General features: G+C 50.2%; 1 protein-coding gene across 1 annotated transcript in view; it reads right to left on the bottom strand.

The window, feature by feature from the left end:
* Nucleotides 1-10,181, bottom strand: part of LOC128847215 (uncharacterized) — an 80,838-nt gene extending 70,657 nt beyond the window's left edge. Inside the window, exon 1 of the mRNA XM_054046583.1 lies at nucleotides 10,132-10,181. The gene's annotated coding sequence lies outside the window, so the exon portion shown is untranslated. The remainder of the gene's footprint in view (nucleotides 1-10,131) is intronic.
* Nucleotides 10,182-15,948: the final 5,767 nt, after the last annotated feature.

The following is a 15,948-nucleotide window of genomic DNA, read 5'->3' as shown; positions in this document are numbered from 1 at the left end:
CAGAAGTCAGGCCAGGTCAGATACCAGGAGGTCTGAATCTGAGACAGACCAGAGGGCAAGCCAGGCGTCAGGCGGGGAGAGGTTCCCAGGAGATCAGGGGCAGGTATCGCAGGGGAAGCAGAGCTGAGCAGGGTGGACCCAGCTGCACAGACAACGTCCTGCCCCTTGGCTTGGGGGACACAGAGGCTGGGGACCCGTCAGGCCCCCCAGGGTTCCACCAATCAGAGCCCAGGACTGGAGTCCTCTGCTCCCCTTCAGCGGCTATTCTAGCAGCGTGAGCAGGACACGAGGTGGTGGTTCACACTGACGAGCTCCTAAGCACCCTGTGGGCCAGTGCTTGAGATCTGCGGTTCCTGACACAGAGGCAAGGGAGGGATCGGACACTGATCTGTGGGCCAGATGTTTCAGAGGGATTTAGCCTTTAAATAGCTGGTGCTGTGAGCTCTCTTGTCAGAACAAACAGCTCAATACCCTGTGTAATCCCGAAACTCAACCGAGGAATCGTCCCTTTTCCAGCAAATGTGAAAGAATTAAGATGTTGAAGTGATTGTTCCCTTACACAGTGTTTATGGCAAAGCTAATATTGGCAGATTGTGTTATAAAGATTCATTGTTGGGCTGACCATTGTCAGTTAGGGGACAAATTTCACTTTGTTTATGATTAAACTACTGTTGTACGAGTCAGTGTTTCGTGAGGGCTCCAAGGCGGGTTCTGCTTCTTAGAGGTAGGAGAAAAATATTTTCTCTGCCAAATTCATTTTAAAAATTAAGAAGTTGAAGAAATTGAAGGAAATTTTAAAACATGCTGTTTTGTTGGACAATTTTTGTGGAATTTTTCCTTAGCTGAAAAAAGTTAAACCAAACTTAACAGAACATTTCAGTTCTTTGGTTGTTATATTCCCCCCACCCACATTTTTTGCTATGCCTTTTCTCTCCCTTCCATTGGAGAGAAAGAAAAGTGAGCAGACACAGCCAAAATTCCAAGTTTGTTTCACTTTTTCAGAAGCCAAGACTCACAAAAGCAGTTTTTGATTCAAAAATTAAACAATTTGTCCTTTAGTTTAATAAAAAAACTGATATATTTCAAAGGGATGAAAAATTTCCCACCACATTTTCATTTTCCTTGAGAAGCCAGTTTTCAATGAAAAAAATCTAATCTGTGCTACGGTTTCTGAAGGCTCAGGTGTGGGATACCTATTTTGCTTCAGGTGTTTACCAGAATGGTTAATTGTGACCAGATGCTTAATATTAAATTTAAAAAAAAAATTAGTTTTTATGTTGGATTAGGGGGAATGTTGCGTGCTTGTGCTTTGATACATTTGGTTGATTGTTTAGAGAAAAAGGTTGAAAGAACAGAGTGAGAAAACTTAAAGAAAAATAGAGATTTTTGTTTTTAAAGAATTAGCTTGAAAGGATAGAGGCAAGTTATTAAAGAAAAGAAAGATTTTCGGTTAGGTTTAGTAAGGAGAGATGATTTTAAAGGCCTAGTTGGGCATGTTATTAAAGAATAATATATTTTGAGATAAATTTAAAAGGTTTATTAAATATAAAGTTAGGTTAAGAAAAGAGTATTTAAGAAGAGTTAAATAAAAGAGAAACATATAAAGATAAATGTTAAATGAGAGAACAGGGCAAGAAAAGGGAATTCTATAAAGTGGAGCCTGTTTAGTAAGCACATCGTAAATAATATAAAGGCAGGTTAATAAAGTAACATTTAAAATATTCAATATAAGGGTATGTTAAGAAAAGAACATTTAAAAACATTAAATAATATTGAAAAATATAAAGATAGGTTAAAAAAGAACACACTTGAAGGCTTGACTGCCGATGTTGGCCAGGGACTTCTAGGTGCAGCCATCTTTAATCATCAGACCCATTTAAGTAGAAGCTCCTCCTTACTTAGGGAGGGAGAGCAACGTCGGGCCTAAACTATTGGCTAAGAATATCATGCAGCCTGGCTAAAGTAAGGAGGAGCTTCTATTTAAACGGGTTGTTTTTTACAGCTGCATGCGGAAGGGTCTCGACACACGGTGTAAAAGGATTTAAAATAATGTAATGAAAAAGTACAAAGATGCCTTATAGATGACTATAGTGCATGGAGCACTGGCTAGCCTAATTAGTCTGATCTGTTTTAAAATGGAGAGAGAGCCACAGATCCAGCCTGTGCTGTATTATTTTAATAAAATCTATGGACCCAAAACAAACACAGGAGCTTGTACCTGTGTCTCAGCACACGGGTTGCAAACATTTAAAAACAAAGACATTCTGATAATGCAACAGAAAAATTCATACTTAAATCTGAAAGTCCTAAGAAAATGAAAGCTTAATATAACTTTCACATGGATTTGTTAAAAAGTGGGGAGGAAAATAAACTGCTCTCTGATCCACTGGATTACAGTATGGTTCGGTAGTTTTCACTCTGGGGTGTTTCTGCATGCTCATTTTTAACTGAAACACACCTGTAAAAATGTTAAATAAAGGGCTGTGTCTTCATATAGGCTTGTCTTTTAAAGTGTTTATTCCTTTACAAAACTTAATATCACTTTCACTTGTGTAAGCAGAGTCAGGATGAGCTCTACCCTGACATCTGGTGGTGAATTATGGCGAGTGTGGAAAAGAACTCCAGGGGCTGATCTTGTTTGCATAGGCACACCCACTCGCCTGGCATGAAACAACAGCAACTGAAAGTGGTTACTTTGGCTGGTGTGGGATCCCCAGTTTCTCTGTTATTGGGGCAGGAAGAATAAAGTTTTGTTACCCTGATTCTGTGAATCAAGGCCAGTGGAACTGTGTATGACAGAAGGACTGAGCTATGTGAGTCATTCACCATTACCTAAGTAGCATGTGCTTGTCAAGGGGCATGGGTTACAAAACCCAGTGAATTGAGAGAGGATGGGGACAGGTATTTGTACCTGATGGTATGGGCCCTCTCTGAGGGGTTGAAACACCAATTGCACTACCTCCTCTCTCCATTGTTGAATATCAGAGCTAACTTTTGATTCCATTAGAAGTCTAGTTACAGACTGCTGAACTGAATTCACTTTGGGCCAGTGGTGCACTAGCACTGGGGCTCCCCGACTATGAGCTGAAATCACAAAAGAGCTGAGATCACTGAGGCGGTGTTAACTAGTGGGGGAGCCTGAAGCTATAATGCTAAGCGGCTGGCAGAGCAGCTAGCAGAGTGGAGCCTTGTGGGACGGTTGGAGTGGCGCTGAGCGACTCACAGGTCGGTGAGTGGAGCGGCTGGAGGAGCAGCTAACAGAACAGAGCCTTGTGGGAGCGGCCCAAGGGACGGCTGGAGCAGAGCGGAGCGGCTCACAGGTCGGTGAGCGGAGCGGAGCAGCGCAGCGCGGCGCGGCACGGCTCACAGGTCGGTGAGCGGAGCGGCGCGGAGCGGCACGGCTCACAGGTCGGTGAGCGGAGCGGAGCAGCTGCCAGAGCAGTTCGTGGGACGGCAGGAGTGGGACTGCGGGTGGAGTGGAGCAGTTCGTGGTGAAGGCTGGGTGGAACCCCACGGAGAAGCAGCCGGTTGGCCTCGGATCACGTAAGGTGCCCCTTAACACCCTGCTCACACACCCCCCCCCTTTTTGAACTCTGGGGCTGCACTGATCAGGGACAGAGACTTTGGGGGGTTGTCGGACTTTTGGGACTTTGGTGATTCTTGGGTCGCTGGTTCCAAGAACCAACGGGAGAGGACACGGCCCAATTTGCTGGGGTGGGTCTTCGCTCATGGTTTGGTCTATGAACTCTAGTTGTGGTGTTTTTCCAATTTAATGCTGATGTCGTTTGCCTCATGTTATTAAACATTTTCTGTTACACTCAGACTCCGTGCTTGCGAGAGGGGAAGTATTGCCTCTTAGAGGCACCCAGGGGGTGGTATGTAATTGTCCCAGGTCACTGGGTGGGGGCTCGAGCCGGTTTTGCACTGTGTTATTGAAGCGGAACCCCTAGATACAGAACCCGGCCCTTGTTGCTGCCAACTTAGATGGGCAGAAGGGTTACACTTGTATTTGTTAAAAAGTGGGGGAAGAAGCAGTCTTCTCTCTGATCCACTGATTCACAGACACTGTTTTTGCTAACCGTGGTTTTTCTGCAAAAGCATAATGCTTCAAATTGTCCTCACTAAAAAATGACCAATGTTAGTCTAAAAAACATAGGGGGAAAACTTTTAAAACTGTTTGTTACTGAGGGCTTATGGTTTTAACCTTTATTAAAGCACCTATGAAAAGATGCTTGGAGTCTATTTTTTAAGATAAGAATAAGGCAGTTAAAGGAGAGGGAGATAGTGACGGGAGGGAGATGGCTCTTGTTTAAAAATCTTGGGACTGTAGAATTGGTTCAGGAAAATGAATTCTATGACACAGCTGTGGAACACCATCTGATTGGTCCGATCCAAAGGCGGAGATAACCAGCCTGAGTGGCTGTGAACCTTGGGAGCTCCCTCTTTCCCCAGGAGCAGCCGCAAGGGTAAGATCTCTCTCTCTCTGACTCAACCACTTGCTGCCTATCTTTGCCCTTTGCAAAGGGGCTTTCTTTTCCCTTTTCCTGCCATGATCTCTCTTTTATCCTATCTTTAGATGCTTCTCTTTTATTTTAACTCTTTTTAAATGCTCCTTTCTTAACCTACACTTAGCTTTAATATTGTAAATGCTTTTCTATTAATCTCCCTTTGTTTGGTAAGCTCCGGTTAGACTGGCCTACGCCTGCAGCTGGGCTGGGTGGGGAGAGACACATGGTGGAAGACTAGGGGCCTTTCGCCTGCCCTGATACACCTCCCCTGCGGACTTTGATTCCAGGTGGAGGGGAAAGAGATAAACTAATGACTGGGAGAAGAGACACACCCAGTGGGAGCCTGGCCCAGCAGTCCTGGATTTCCCATGCTGATGTGTCCCAGTTCAGATGCTGGCTCCAGCCCCTGCCACCCAGCTGGGATTAGCTGTTGTTAATTATCGGCCTGTCATGTACCCCTTGCACCAACCATCACGCTCCCCTCCAGCTTTGCCCTGAACATGGGCCGGGCCGGCTCAGACCTGGCCCTTCACTTCCAGTTTTCCAAGCTGATCTCAAGAGATCAACCACACCGCAGGGTTAATATAAAACTTACCCAATAATCACACCATTGCCAATCTTTTACTATCTAATATTTAAAGGTTTATTTCTAAGAGAAAAGAAAGAGATTTAAAAATGCTCAAAGAAATCATGTACATATCACCATTGCAAAGTTCTTGGATCAGGTTTGTAGCAGTGATGTTACGGACTGCCTGCTTGTACGGTCTCTGGTAACTTCCTAAAGACTGGAAGGTTCCTCAGTCAGTAGTCAATATGCTCCTTTTAGTGTAAGTCCAGAGATCAGAGCAGCAGAATGGAGATGCTCCCAGTGGGTTTTTTTTATACCTTCTCCCATGTGGAGGGACTGTTCACAGTCTTAGTTTGTGGAAAATTACAGGCACAAGATGGAGTCCAGGGTCACATGAGCAAGTCACATGCTAAAGCGTCCACAGGAAGGCTCACAGGGCAGGGACAAGTTTTTGCTATGGCCTATTGAGAGAGTTAAATGTTTTCTTTAATGGGTCATCAACTTGAAGAGTCCGTTCAAAATGGCTGGCTAGATTGGATGTACACTACCTTGTTGGTGTTGCCCAGGAATACAGCACATAGTTGGATACCAGTGTAGAGTCAATATTAATAACTTCAGAGACAAAGATGATACGTGCATATAAACAGGACAATCATACTTGATAGATTGTACCTTTTCCATTGATTCCTTACATGATGCACTTCTTACAAGTTTTGGTGCAACTGTATAACAGTGGAAGCTGCAATGGTACGGTCCTATTTCAATTATGGGGTGTCACAGGGGGTTGGCGCTCTGGCTCTGTTCGGGCGTGTAACCGAGCCAGGTTTATGTGCACTGGGAGCTCCCCAACCTCATACTGGGCTCTCCTGTTCCTATATCGCACAGAGATCTCACACTGCCCCTCTCCTGACAGGAACTCCAGTCTATTCCTGTCCCAACAGAGCCTCATCCTGGCGTTCCCCTGCACACACGGGGGCTCCCGTCTGAACTGAGAAATGGCCTCCCCAAAACAGCCGCTCAGCTCCTCGCCCAGCGCCCCCCAGCGCCCCAGTCTGTCCCACACCCTCGCTAGGTCTGCGACGCTCAGTGGCTCTGGGCTGGAGTGTGACCAAGTCACTGGCCTGTCCCTTCTCAGCTCTGTGATGTGATACTGGATTTCCCCATCCGTGAGGAGCACTGAGATCTCACACTGCCCCTGGCCGGAGACGAACTCCAGCTCCCCCCCGCCCCACCGGATCAGCAGCCTGGCGTTCTCCTGCACACACCGGGGCTCCTGAATGAATTGATCCAAGGCGTGGGAAATACAGGCTCTTAGGGTACCGGTGTCTTCCTGACAGGACCCCAATTTTCTCAACACTCTCCGTAGGCTGTCGGCGCTCAGTGGGTGTGGACGGGCATGTAACCAAGCCAGGAATATGTACACGGGGAGCTCCCCAACCTCATAGTGGGGTCTTCTGTCCTTACAGTGCACCGAGATGTCACACTGCCCCTCTCCCGACAGGAACTCCAGGGTCCCTCCATCCCACCAGATCCCCATCCTGGCGTTCCCCTGCACGTACAGGGGCTCCCGGCTGAACTGGGAAATGGCCTCCTCAAAGCAGCTGCTCAGCTCCTCACCCAGCGCCCCCCAGTGCCCCAGTCTGTCCCGCACCCTCACTAGGTCTGTGACGCTTAGTGGCTCTGGGCTGGCGTGTGACCAAGTCACTGGCCTGTCCCCTCCCAGCTCTGTGATGTGATACTGGGGTCTCCCACTGGCGTGGAGCACCGAGATCTCACACTGCCCCTGGCTGGACACGAACGCCAGTTCCCCCCCGCCCCACCGTATCAGCAGCCTGGCGTTCTCCTGCACACACCGCGGCTCCCGGCTGAACTGGGAAATGGCCTCCCCAAAGCAGCTGCTTAGCTCCTCGCCCAGTGCCCCCCAGCACCCCAGTCTGTCGCGCACCCTCGCTAGGTCTGCGACACTTAGCGGCTCTGGGATGGAGTGTGACCAAGTCACTGGCCTGTCCCCTCCCAGCTCTGTGATGTGATACTGGGGTTCCCCATCGGTGAGGAGCACCGAGATCTCACACTGCCCCTGGCCGGAGACAAACTCCAGCTCCTGCCCATCCCACCGGATCAGCAGCCTGGTGTTCTCCTGCACACACCGGGGCTCTCGTCTGAACCCCTCCCAGGCTCTGTGAAAGCAGTCCCTCAGCACAGCAGTGTCTCCCTGAGAGAAACGCAGCCCAGTGAACAACGCCAGCAGATTGTTAGAACTCAGCCGTTCCTTACGGGAACGTAACCAGGCCACATACAAGTACCCGGGCAGATCCTTCACATGGAGATAATAACAGGGATTTCCTTTGTGATAGAAAACAGAGATTGTGTAACCCCCCTCCCCCGACAGGAACTCCAGCTCCCCCACGTCCCAGCGGATCAGCAGTCTGGCGTTCTCCTGCACACACCGGGGCTCCCGGCAGAACCTCTCCAGGGCGAGGTTCAGACAGCTGCCCAGCTCCTCGCCCAGCTCCCCGCGTCGCTCCAGTCCGTCCCGCGCTCCCTGCAGGGTCTCCATGCTCAGCGGCTGGGGGCGGGCGCGGAACCTGGCCAGACACACGTCCCCCGTTGGCTCCTTGTCTGTGTCACACACACTCATCTCACACTCCCCATCCCCTGAGATGAGCATCAGATCCTCCACCTCGCTGCGGTCGGCCATCCTGGCGCTGCCCCCACACGAGGGCTCCCTGCTGGGCTCAGTCGAAGCAGCTTCTCCGGGATTTGGATGCTTCCTGCTGGTGATTCACTCTCTGCGCTGTGATGTGCAACTTATCACACTCACAGACTTTGGGTTAGACCCTAATGAAGGCTGATCCACGGCCCTGTCGGTGACTTGCCCATTCCACCTTCTCCCCTCTCTGACCATGGAGACACACCCGCACCATGGGCCGAGATCCGGCTCAGTTTGCTTTTGTGTTGCACTTAGTGGGGTTCTAGGTCGGAGTCCTGCAGAGTGGGGCTGAAACGGGCTCTCAGCTCATCCGTCGCATCCCCCTGGGATTGCAGCTTCCACCAGGTTCTCAGGGCGGAGCAGATGCAGGTCGCATGGATTTAGTTCGGTCCTTCTGGAGCGTCCTGCTCCCAAGCGCCAACGCTCAGCTTCTCTCCTGCCCTGCTCCAGCAGGTCCTGAGAACAAGAGATGCCTATTTGCATTGGAGAACATTAGGGTTGGTCAGGGGGGTGCATCTGGAGTCTCCCAGAGCTGTAGGGCTCAGCCCCAGGCAATGGCTCATGGAGCAGACACAGGAGAGAAGTATTTCTATCGTTAGTGGCACCAGGTGGGGTGTCCAACATGCAGCCCAGGGCTGGATCCAGCCTCTGCTCTGCGTTTATGTGGCTGTACGACATGTTCAGCTTGTGCAGGGTTTGGGAGCAGATGCACAAAAGGAACTTGCTGAGTGTCACCCCACGCCCAACTTTCAGGTGTCTGGCAGATCACTGCCATTCACCGTGCCTCAGTTCGGCCCCTAGGCTCCTATACAACGCCTGGGGAGAGCCCAGGGCTGCCAATAGGGGGGCAAAGGGGGCAATTGCCCAGGGGGCAGGCTGATTTAAAAGGTCCTGGGGGCCTGGCCACTGCCGCGGTAGCTCTGCCTGCTCTGGGGAAAAGCATCTCTTGATTCAAAGAGGCTTTTGATATGCCACATGCAGGTTCTGGAGCAGGGTTACTTGGCCCCGGAACCTGCACAGGGGATATCAAAAACGTCTTTGAATCAAAAGATGCTTCGGCTTTTCCCCAGAGCAGGCAGGTTGGGTCTGGGGAAGGGAGGGGAGGCGCGGTTGCCCTGGGGCTCCACCGAGCAGGTGGGGGATAGGGCTGGGCTGGCCCAGGGCTCCTCTGGTGGGGGGTGCTCGGGGATTCTCTGGGCAAGGGGGGGGCATTAATTGTTCTGCCCTGGTGCCCAGAATTGCTGTTGGTGCGCCTGGGAGAACCAGGCACAGAGACTGTGATTCACAAAAGCCAGCAGGTTAAGTAGGGGGCCACCTAAGCCAGCCAATGGGGGTGTGTGCATGGTGGATAAATAATTGAATAGTCATCGGAGCAGGGGGACTGGATCCTGGGTCTCCCTCATCCTGGTAAGAGCTGTAGACCTGTAGAGTTTGGCTTATACCATGAGCTGTTAGCAGTGATGGGCTGTTACCTGCTATATGGACCAGCTGCTAGAGGGGGACACAACGCACACTTTGCCAGGGATACAGCAGTACCCTGTAACCAGCCAGCTCTGTTGCTCACAGGCAGGTGCCCGGTGGGTCACAGGTTGGGACTGTTCATCTGGGCTGGAGGCAGCAACTTGTGCTTTGTGCAAAGGAAGGGAAAGACCAGAGAGAGCCTGGACGTTGCAAGTTATGGCTACGCTCGAGGAAATAAACAAACACTGGAAATCCCCAGATAAGGTCACCCAAACAACTCTCACATTGCCCTTTGCATCACCCTCCTTAGAACAACAGAAAACAGGAGACAGCCCGGTCCTCAAGCAAAGAAACAAACATTGGCACGTTGGGAAATACACAGCTGAGGCTCCCCAAGCAACCTTAACTCCACCCTTTGTGTCACTCCTCGGGACACCTGAAATCCAGGGTCCATCACTGAGATAATTCCCAACTTCTGTCTAAACCACCCACAAGTCTCTCCAGGCAGGAAGAGCCTCTTTGATGATGGAAATGGGCATGGCTGGAGGATCAAGGGCCTTATGGGTCCACCACAGTTTCAGAGAATCGCCCCAGATCAGGGTTAAAAGCAATCTAGGGGATCAGCTCACATCTCCTCCCCCACTCCCTCATGGCGGGTGCTGTATACTCACCTGTCCAATTCTGGCTGTGCACCTGGCTCTGTGAGAGGAGAGGAGATGTAGGGTTGCTGATTTTGGTAGGATGTATTCCTGGAGGTTTCATCACATGACATAATCTTTAATTAATCTTTAATTCCTTGAGACCCCAGCACAATGCTGGAGGCTTGGCAACCCCATTAGATGGTGACAAAGAGAGAGTAACCCCGAAACATGTCATCCGCTTACAGGTGGGCTCCAGGGGAGAGCCCTGAAATCTCCCCGATTCCGTCTCTCTCTCACAGTCTGGGAATGGCCGACAGGTTCTGCTGCTGCCCCAAAGACGCCTTTATCTCTATTAAACTTTCAGTTTCCAAATGACACCATATACCACCTGAGAGAGGCTGCTCAGAACTGGGGCTGGGCTTTTCCTGATTAACATGGACTTTGAAATCCAATTAGACCTGCAAGGCCGGATTATCCACTTTCAACTACCACCATGTCACTTATTGCAGACACAGAGTTGGTGAAAGGAGGGTCAGTTCTGGTCTTTGCCTGCTGCTTGTGCCGGGAGGGGAGAGACACAGCGCAGGGTGTAAGGCCCTTCACCCGGCCCGAGCTGCCTGATATTCCCGTCCAAGGTCTTTGGTTCTTGAAGGCCGGGACAGCGACATACCGAGGATGTGGAAATTCCCCCTGGGAGCCTGGGCCAGGCACTGTCACATCAGCCATTTTGGATACAGGGAGTCTCCCCCGCCCTTCCCCCACAGCTGTGCTCCCTCTGAGGGCAATTCCAACCGCCTAACTGGGGTTAGCTATTATTAGTTATTCCTCCACGCAAACAGCTTCCGTCGCTTAGAGTTAAGTTTTCAGAATGCCTTTCAGAACCAGACTAAACTATCCCATCCCAGCCTAAAAGCACCCACTAAGGGGACTGCAAGAGAAGTAGACATAACAAATAATTCTGACACCAACCTCACCCCTCGGACCAGACCCTCAACAGGAGTCAATCAGCACAGCTCAATGATCCGCACCCAAACCTCCTTAACTCTGACCCTAAAACAAACATGTTCCCAATAACCAGAGGTCTAAACCCATCTTGTCCATCTGTCATAGATTCACAGATTTTGAGACCAGAAGGGACCATCGTGATAGTCTAGTCTGGTCTCCTGTATCACACAGGCCAGAGAATGTTATCCTGTGACTCCTGAATCAAGCTTAATGACTTAAGGTGGGACTAGAGCGTATCTTTTAGAAAGATCAATTCAATCTTAACTTAAAGATTCCTGGTCAAGGAGATTCCACCACACCACTGGAGAACCTGTTGCAATGGTTAATTACCCTTATTTGTTAAACATCTGTGCCTTATTTCCTGATCGAATTTTCCTAGCTTAAACTTCTAGCCCTCAGAGCTTGTTCAACCTTTACCTGCTTGGGTTACAGTGCCTTCTATTATCAGAGATTTTACCCTGTGTAGGTACCTATAGATGATGATGAAGTTGCATCTTAACTTTCTCTTCAATAAGAGAAATTGATGAAGGTGCCTCTTAAATAGGTTGAGCTTCTTTAGTCTCTCCAGCCCAGATGGAAACTAGGAGCCTCGCTACCTTTGTGGATCACTGTCAGGCAGGTTTTCCAGACCTCAGATCTTTCTCCTCTAGATGTTTATTTCAGTTTTTATTTATTTGCATATGTCTTCTCTGTCCTTTTAAAATGTGGACCTGAGAACAGGTCGTAGTATCCAGTATTGGCCTCACCAGTGCCATAGACCAGTGCCCTGTCCACTTCCCTTATGATACATCCATGGATCGCATTAGCCCTCTTAGCCACAGCGTTAAACTGGCTGCTCACGTTCTGTTGATTGTCCACCACAACCTCAAAGTCTTTTTGTCTAATGGCTTCTTTCCATGGCACCTGGTTTCCATGGCACCGGGTTTCTCTGTGCCCCAGTTTCCCGGGTGCTGACTTTCCTCGTGGCCCAGGCTCTGAGAGGTCTGGTTTGCCTGTGGCCCTGGTTCCCAGATGCCTGCTTTCCATGGTACCTGATTTCCTGAGGCTGGGTTACTCTCAGGCCCCGTATCCCTCATGCAGACCACCCACATCACTGGTGTCCCCTGAGGTTTCTCGGTTCCCTGCAGTGTCCATCGCACCCAGTGTCCCCAAGGCCTGGTTTCTGTCGCTCCCAGCACGTGCTCTGGCCAAGCCACAGATTTTGCTGTTTCCCGCTCTCAGAGGGAGCCAACCCCTGCAGCCCCGTGTGGATCTGATGGCCTTGTGGGCTCGCTTAGCCACTCTCTGCCCCTCTCTCCCCCTCTCGATCTGATTCTGCCTCTCTCTGCATGGGGGGAAGGGGAGTTATGCTGGGGCAGGGGAGCAATGGGGCGCTGGGGGGCACCGGGTGAGGAGCCGAGCGACTGCTTTGGGGAGGCCATTTTCCAGTTCAACCAGGAGCCCCCGTGTGTGCAGGGGAACGCCAGGCTGAGGGTCTGTTCAGAGAGAGGGAGCCTGGAGTTCCTCATGGAGATGACAGAAGTCACTGCCTTGCCCTGCACCGCAATGGGGGGGGGGGTGTTTCGGCCCATACTGCACCGTGTGGGGGCTCGCTCAGCCCATCATGCACAGCGGGCCAAGCTGGAGTCGCCTTCTTTGTGAGGGGCAAATAGATCGCCGGCCGTGGCCTCCATCTCAAAGCGGGGCGGCATTAAAGTCTGGGTGGCCCCACATCTTTGTGAGGGGCACAGCCTCCCCGCGGGTGGGGGGGAGGGTGGGTGGTCTGGTCGGGGACTGTTTCCATGAGATATGGAAGGGCATAGCCACCCTCTAGCAGATGAGTCTGTATCTCTTTGGGGGGGTGTCTTCAGTTCTGGGTGGACTGGAGGAGGGTTGGGGGGGATGGTATTTAACCCCTTAGGAGGCAGGTGTCTCTGGCTCTGCCCCCACTTTCTGGCCCCTCCCCCAGGTCTGCATCTCCTTCAACACCCAGGAGCTGACGGTGGCTCTGCCAGGAGAGCAGCAGTTCAAGTTCCCCAACAGGCTGGGGCTGGAGGCCATCGAATTCTTCTCAGTGGAGAGAGACTTCAGGGTCAAGTCCATCAAGTTCAAGTAGCTCCACCCCTTCCCAATGGCTCCGCCCCCTCCTTGCTTGCTCCACCCCCTCCATGGGGAGTTAAAAACCTACCAATAAACAGGAAACTTATCATCACCCTGCGCTGTCCCAGGGCTCATTATTCACCCCAGCGCAGCCCGGGAGCTGGGATTGGGGACTTGGCCCCTTTTCAGCTGGCCCAGGGGAGCTGATTGGGTGGAGGCTGGGCAGGCGGGGGGGTGGATTCTCCTTTAGGGATAGGGGTCCCTCTGATACTCATACAGGGGATGGGGGAACCTAGGGGTGTAATACTGGAACATGGTCTAGTGATTGGGAGCCAGGACTCCTGGGTTCTCTTCCCAGGTGTGGGAGAGGAGTGGGGTCTAGTGGGTTACAGGGGGTGGGGGGCTCTGGGAACCAGGAGTCCCGGGTTCTACTCCTGGCTCTGGGAGCGGAAACAACTTGTGCAAGGGAGAGGACTTTTTTTCAGAAAGTTTTTTTTTAGAAAGTTCTGATGTCTGGTGCTAGAGGGCGCAAGAACACAGTGAGTGCATACACACAGAAAACACATCTTGAGGAACATCCGTTATGGTAAGGTAAGTAACCTCTTTGCATACCATCTCATTCCTCTTACTCTCAATTCCCATGCTTGTATCATGCATCCAAGGATTGTGATAGCCCTCTTAGCTACAGCACTACCCTGGGAGCTCACGTTCAGCCGATTTCCACTATGGACCGTACATCCTTTTTTCAGCGTCACTCTTTTCCAGCTTTCAATCCCTCATCCTGTAAGTGTGACTGGCATTCGTTGTCCCATTAAGTTTGACATTGTATTTGGCTGTCTTTAAACACAAGTTGTTCAGATGAGCCCAACCTACCAAGCCATCCTGATCCATCTGTACAACTGGCCTGTCCCAATTTTTGAGTCACCTGCTAATTTGACCAGGAATTATTTATATTTTATTCCTAATCATGGATAAAGTTATTGAATTACTTTGGGCTGAGAACAGATCCCTGCAGGATGGCATGAGAACACCCCATTGGATGATAATTCCCAGTTTATTTATTATCTTTTGAGATCTATCAGTTAGCCAATTTTTAGTCTTTTTAATGTGGACTGAAATGGTTCTGTATGGGGCTAATTTTTGGTCAGAATTCTTTTAGCCCAATAAGTCTCACTCTTGTTCCAGATTCCCATGACAAGTCCAGCTTGGGGAGGGCTCTGAGCTACTACAGTGAATTCCTTCCCAGGTGTCGGGCTGGTGGGTCTTCCCACATCTTCAGGGTCTATCTGATCACCATATTAGAGGTTGGGAAGGTATTTTATTCCCCAGTCACAGATTGGCAGAGACCCTTGGATTTTTCGCCTTCCTCTGCAGCATGGGGCACTGGTCACTTGCAAATTTAAACTAGTGTAACTGGTGGATTCTCTGTAACTTGAAGTCTTTAAACCACGATTTGAGGACTTCTGGAACTCAGCCAGAAATAGGTGGGTGAAGTTCTGTGGCTTGCAATGTGCAGGGGGTCAGACTAGATGTTCATGATGGTCCCTTCTAGCTTTAAAGTCTAGGAGTCTCGAGAAGTCTCAGAGGGAGAGCTAGTTCCCTGATTATAAATGTTATCATCTTTCCCTTGCCAGAAATGTAACTTTGTTTGGTAAGGGATCGTTCCATGTCAGTGTGACAGTCAGTAGTAACCCCCTTTTTCTTTCTTAACAATCTAGCAGCCGTTATGGCTACCAACAGCCATTAGGGGGAGCAGGAGCCTCACGTACACAGCTAGCCTGAACTTTTAAACTATCTTTTCTCCCCTGCCTTAAGGCAGAGGAGACCGGCTCCAAACTGGTTTTCACTGACCAGATAACAGAAGTACGGGGTCTGGCAACCACCAATCAAGTGTTAGCACGGCAGGAGTCTTTGTCTAAGTATGTATAAAAAATCTATAAAATTTGTATAAAACAAAGTTTTTGTACCAAGGTGCAAAGCTCTCCTTTCTTCTGCAGAATAAAGCAACCCTTCCTTATCCCTGTCTGGCTGTTATTGGCTCTCAGCTAGGTGGACCCGATATGTCGGTAACAGTTTCTGGCACCCCAGATGGGACCCTCCTAGCTCGGACATTGGACTCCGGCTGGCTGCGGTGAACTGGGAACGGCACCAACGGGGTGTTTAGCCCCTCTTTCTCTGCTTCACCGCAGCCCCTGGGGTTCGTGCTCCGATAAGGTGAGTCCTAATAGGATAAGGAAACACTATCTGACTCTGGTTCTGTTCTGGTTAACCGGTTAATAAATTTCTGTCTTGTACACTTGGGTGTTAGGTGTGGGGCGGAACTGAGCCTCTCGTTCGTAATTCCTCAGGGTGGAAGCCATAGCATGCGATGAAGCTCCGAGGTCGAATCGAGATCCTTCTGTCCCGTCCCCTATAGCGGTCAGTGTAAGTAGAAATTCCTGTAATAAGATTCTGGATTAAACCATAATTCCCTCTGTTCTCTGTTTAATTCTTTGAGTGTCAAAAGAAAGATGGGTGGGTCTCAGGGAAAACCCTCTGAGGATAGCCCTTTGAATTATATGTTAAGTAAATGGCCTTTACCCGGTGTTCAGAAAGTAATGTCAAGGAAGCGCTTTATACAACTTTGTACCCAGGAATGGCCAGTCCTGCGTACTGAATGGCCCAAGTATGGGTCCTTTAATATTCTGACCTATTTAACCCCCTTGCGCCTGGCATTAGAAAACCAGGCACCAGGGCAAATGGACTATTGGTTTTTGTGGGACGATGAGGCTCATCGTCGGTTAAAGAAGGTACAAATTCAAGTCCCTCTACTCCCGAGGGCTTCTGCCCCTCAAGAAGCCAACTATTGGGAAGATACCCCCCCCCATGTATTGCCCTAGACAATGGCCACCCCAGGCAGCGGCATCTCCAACTAGAACGGGTCCGATACCCTCCACTACGGAGCATGGGGCGACAGCCATACCAAGGCAGATCCCA

Source organism: Malaclemys terrapin, chromosome 13, assembly GCF_027887155.1.
Source record: "Malaclemys terrapin pileata isolate rMalTer1 chromosome 13, rMalTer1.hap1, whole genome shotgun sequence".
NCBI classification, from domain to species: Eukaryota; Metazoa; Chordata; order Testudines; family Emydidae; genus Malaclemys; species Malaclemys terrapin.
The sequence above is the reverse complement of the archived record's forward strand: the minus strand, read 5'-3'. Positions and strand labels throughout refer to the sequence as shown.